At 37.4% G+C, this 6000-nt stretch overlaps 1 protein-coding gene across 1 annotated transcript in view; it reads right to left on the reverse strand.

The window, feature by feature from the left end:
• The window catches only part of syde1 (synapse defective Rho GTPase homolog 1), a 28552-nt gene that overhangs the window by 16991 nt on the left and 5561 nt on the right, over positions 1-6000 (reverse strand). The gene's annotated exons all lie outside the window — the stretch shown is intronic.

Here is a 6000-nt window from a genome sequence, read left to right on the forward strand (position 1 = left end):
CTTGTGACACACAGTATATCTTATCCAGTTCCAGAAGCCATTAATAACTTCTCTCTCTGTGTGTGTGTGTGTGTGTGTGTGTGTGTGTGTGTGTGTGTGTGTGTGTAGCGCATTATCTCTGTTGGCTTGCATGACTCTGGAAGTGCTGAATAAAAACATCTCCGTCAATCGCACTTTAGTCAGCACTGCTCACGAGTGTATAAAAAACACTGCTAGTTTACAAGGCCAAGACAACATTCAACAAATCAAACGCCTAAACCACTGAAGCTGCTTACACACCGCACACAGATGTGACGAGAGGTTTGACAGATAGAAACGTGCGGAAAGAGCCGGATCACTGGGAACGCAGCAGATGGGATTTCCGAGCACACAACGTGCACCGCTCATCTGATGCCAACATGAAGAGTGTGTTTCAGGAAAACTTCAAATTCAACGTTTGTATGAAATGTGACCTTCGCAGACTTTGTGTTTGAAGAGTAAACTATGTTTCGATTCCCACCATACTTTTCTTTCTCAATCAATATCCTGGATCACTCCGAGATGCGTGTCGCATTACAGAAGCTGAATTGACTTTAAGATGAAAACAGAAAAACACAGATCTCTTTATGCTTCCCTGAACAGGAAGTGTTACAGGAGTTTAAGTGACTTCCTGTTATGCCAAAGCAGCCAAGAAAGAGAGGGAGAGAAGCAGAAAGCAACGAGCTAGAGCTGCACACATCGCAGATATCACTGCATAGACTGAGAGGAGGCGCAGAAGAGATTCAGTGGATTTACATTTATGAATTTTGGCAGACTTTTATCCATGCATTATTATTATTTTAATTTTTTACCAGTTTATGCATTCCCTGGGAATCAAACCCATGATATTTGCATTACTAGCAGCATTCTCCACCGCTGGAGCTACAGTCAAACCAGAACCTATTCAGACCTTCAACATTCCTCAGTTTATTCGCTATAGTTTATAAAATGGTAATAAAATATGAGCAGAACTCAGTTCTGTCTCTCTCTCTCACACACACACACACACACACACACACACACACACACACACACACACACACACACACACACACACACACACACACACACACACACACACTGTCCTTCTGTTAGACTGTCACACACACACACACACACACACACACACAGGTTTTGTGTGTGTGTGAAAAGAGCATTAGCAGTTACAGACACACACTTCAGCAGAACATGACCAGCTCTGAATAATTTTTGTCCAAAAATGTTATAAATGTTACTGGTACTCACTCTATGAATAATTTTTGGGTAGAATATGTCACAATTTACTTTATGTTGCTCTCCTCACTTACATAAATTAACTATAGTGTCCTGATCACACACTAGTAAAACAATATCAACAATTATATCTGGTGTGATTTTTGGTTTGACTGTGTCTGTGTTCAAAGATGCAAAAATTAGGATGAAGAATAAAAGGTCCACATGCAAATAGAAAAAGGGATTTCAGTGAGACACACACACACACACACACACACACACACACAGCTGTTGTGCCGCTGAGAGGATTTCAATGAGCGTCTGTGTTGAGGGCTTTCCTTCACAGCTGGACACACACACTTAACCCTATTCACTATTCATTACAACACCCCAAAATACACACGCTCACACAAAGCACACTCTCACGGGCGTGCGCTGGACTCACCCTTCACCTCTGACGCTACCAGTCTGTGTGTGTGTGTGTGTGTGTGTGTGTGTTTATGAAGCCTTTTCTGGGTTTAAACGGCACATTGATAAACTGGTCTTTCTCTATTTAGTTTGTTACGACTTTAAATAGCGGCGTGCACCAAACCCAAGACTGACGCCAGCTTCAGTTTAGTCATTTATAGACCGTATATCGACTAGGCCGATTAATCAAAGCGCATATGTTTATCTATTTTTACATTAGTGGCATCAGAAAGTTGCAAAAGTGTTAGTTATGCTGCTGTCAATTGAGATTCAGAGTGTTTTATGTAGTGCCATGTCAGCATTCAAGGCTATTTTCATGGCAAAAATTAAATTACAAAAATACAAATATCATATAATGCAATAAAACCCAAACAAACAAAAATAGCAAGGCATATCTCTCTCTCTCTAAACACACTCTCTCTCTCTCACACACACACACTCAGACTCAGACTCGCACACACACACACACACTCTCACACACTCACACACTCTCACAAACACACACACACTCACAAACACACTCACACTCTCAGACTCACTCACACTCTCACAAACACGCTCTCACACAAACAAACAAACACACACACACTCACAAACACACTCACACTCTCAGACTCCCTCACACTCTCACAAACAAACACACACACTCTCACACTCACACAAACACACTCTCACAAACACACTCTCACAAACACACTCTCACAAACACACTCACTCTCACACACAAACAAACACACACTCTCACACTCACACAAAAAAAAACATTATACAAGATTTTTTACATTAACACAATTGAGAACTAAAATACATATGAAGTGTATTTTTCAGGGTTTTAGATTTTTGTTTCTTTAAGGCACTGAACGGTAAACTGCATCAAACACAGATCAAACTTACATTTAATAAAGATAAAAAGATAAAATGTGATGAATCTAAACTGAAAAGGCTGCCTTTGTTTGTTTGTTTGTTTGTTTGTTTGTTTGTGTTTGTGTACCATGTTTGGCAGTGTGAAATAATTAGTGGAAAGGTTTGCTGAGAATATTCACGGCGTAACGGTTAAAGAGTTTTTCCCAGAATGCCGATCCCCCCCCCTTCATTCGCCCACATAATGTGAGACATCCGGTCGCTGTATTGCTCTCCTCTGCGCTGAAAACACAAGCCAGACTATTAATACTCACATCAGGAAAGACTAAAAACATGCGAGCAGATCTTCTGTTTACGGACACTTATATCTCAACACATGAAGAGTTATTTCCTCCATCAGAACAGCAATAATAAAGCCAAACTAAACATGATGATCAGTTAAACTACAGATATGGGACCCTGGATCCCAAACCCAGTCTGGAGCCGCACGGGTAGGGTCGCCACCCGTCCCTTAAAATACGGAATCATCCCGTATTTACACGTAAGATGATGCGTCCCGTATCAAATCAGTAAGGGACGCGATGTGTCCCGTATTTTACATTAGGCCCACATATAGTTGAATAAAAACATAAGGATTTTGCAGTATGGATGATACTAATAGCAAATATAAAGAAATCAATTTCGTAGTAGAGAAGCTCACTGCGTGATTGCATTTTAGCGTCTTTGTTTCTATAGCGACTGAGTCTCGTGAACATGCGCGGTAAACCTGCACGTTTTTAACCCCTCGTGCGCTGTTCCGGTCTCTGACCCCAAATGACGTTTGCTGAAATAAATAAATGATCTTTGTCCAAATGGCGTGAGACTTTGCACGGTTGACAACACTTTCTAGATCTACAATTTTTTTTTTATAAATTTGAATAATATCTGTTTTTTATGTTAGTGTGGGGGGAAAAAGTCACACTTGTGTTGTTTCAACAAAATGTCATTTTAAAACAACATAGTTTTTTTTTTAGGATTTATAGTTTTAGGAGGATTTTTTATTATTATATATTTTTTAATTTAGGCTATATAAATAAATATTTTTAATACAAAACTGGGGGGTCTTTTTAAGTAAAATTCACTTTATAAAAGACCCACATTTCTAACGTTCATGGATATGGATAATTTGACATGGTTTAGTCGTGTAAGATTTTTGCCCATCTTTTGGAAAATGCAGTTTTAAAAGTAAAAAAATGATCACTTTAGTAGATAATACACTGTGAATGGGTGTCCCTTATTTTGCCACACTGAAGGTGGCAACCCTACGCACGGGTATATCTGTGGCAATAGCAACTATACACTGTATGGGTCAAAATTATCCATTTTTCTTTTATGCCAAAAATCATGAGGATATTAAGATCATGTTCCATGAAGATATTTAGTAAATGTCCTACCGTAAATATATAAAACATGTATTTGTGTGAGTGAATGCAGCACAATCGTGAACATAAATGCACAACTTTAAAGGAGATTTTCTCAATGTTTACATTTTTTTGCTCCTCAGATTCCAGATTTTCAATAGTTGTGTCTCGACCAAATATTGTCCAACACATCAATGAAAAGCTTATTTATTCAGCTTTCAGATGATGTATAAATCTCAATTTTAAAAAAATGGACCGCTTTTGTGGTCCATGTTCACGCTGTTTGAGAATAAGCCTCACGAGAGCGAGTACAGGCCCGATCCCGAGGGAAACACAGTTCATGAAGATGTTTCCTCGGACCATCAGATCAGATCTGAGGAGATCAAACTCACTGCGAAACATCTGCAGTCAATGTTCTCGGCCACTTTTATTGAGTAATAATATAACTATATCTGATGGTCAGACTCTTGGAAACACTAGACCAGTGCGAGTTCAAGAAATCAACAGTAATGCGTGTCATCTGAAGGCCTCGATGTGAACTCGAACAATCTGTCCTGTTCCAGCTCGAGCGTCTTATCTCAGCGATTAATCAGCGATTTCACACAGAAGAGCACGGGACATGTGACCGAAACTCTCCTCATGTAGCTCTGAACATAAAAACGTTTGTGAGTGTGTCACACACACACACTCTATTTCTCAGATTGTAAGTGGGTCTCATCTCTGTTTATGTCTGGATTATGGAATTAAACATCAGCATCATCATCGGTGTATTATGACCAGATGCTGACAGCTGCATTTCTGCTTGCATATTTTCCCAGAGTGCCTCAAACCGCGCTTCACACACTCCACTTCTGTCCGGCAGCGGCCACACACACACCACGCTCTCCCATCAAGCCGAACTAAACCATTTTTGGTATGTTTGTTTTTTGGAAAAATGTAAATATACGCTGTAAGCAACATAGTTAAAGTAAATACAATAAATTAATATATATGCAAAAAATATATATAACGTATTTAAATTATTTTTTAATATATAATTTATGATTGATATATATATATACACACACATACACATACATATATACCAATGCATAAATTATAATTGTGTAAATATATTAAAATGCTTATTTAATAAACAAAATAAATGGGAAATTAACATTTCTCTATAAATCTATAAATAATATAAATAATTGTATTATATATATATATAATACAATTATTTATAGATGTATAACCGTTTTATATTAATGCATTTTTAATAATATAATATATAATAATATATATATACACACACAAAATAGGCAAAAAATATTTTTTTGTTTTACATAAATTCAATTAATACATATACAAAAATAAAAAATAACTTGTGCAAATTATTTTTAAATATATAACTTATAAGATATATATAAATTAGATTTAAAAAATTATATATATGTATATAATAAATATATTAATTAATTATATCCATTAATTAAAACTTAATATTTGATTAAAAAAAAAATGAATATATTTTGGTAAATAAATAAATAATAAATGGGAAAATAAAAATGTCTAAATACATTCATACAAAACAGTTTTGTGTGTGTGCGTGTGTGTGTGTATAAGTGTGTGTGTGTATAAGTGTGTGTGTGTGTGTGCGTGCGTGCGTGCGTGCGTGTGTGTATAAGTGTGTGTGTATAAGTGTGTGTGTGTATAAGTGTGTGTGTGTGTGTGTGTGTATAAGTGTGTGTGTGTGTGTGTGTGTGTGTGTGTGTGTGCGTGCGTGCGTGCGTGCGTGCGTACTACCATGACATATACTATGATATTCCACAGTACTTTAATGAAATTTTTTAAAGTTTTGGTGTTTTAAAGTCTGGCTGGACTGTTTATGATCCCGCTGTGGATCTGCACTTCCAGGAAGAACATCAGCGAGAGGAAGTCGTTAAAATAGAATTAACAACATAAACATTGTTCCTCAGCGAGACGGACAGCAGACCTGCAGAAACTGCACAGGAGATCTCCACAGAACACACGCTTCACGTCCCGAGCGATCTGAGCATCA

Source organism: Phoxinus phoxinus (assembly GCF_949152265.1).
Source record: "Phoxinus phoxinus genome assembly, chromosome: 21".
NCBI lineage: Eukaryota > Metazoa > Chordata > Actinopteri > Cypriniformes > Leuciscidae > Phoxinus > Phoxinus phoxinus.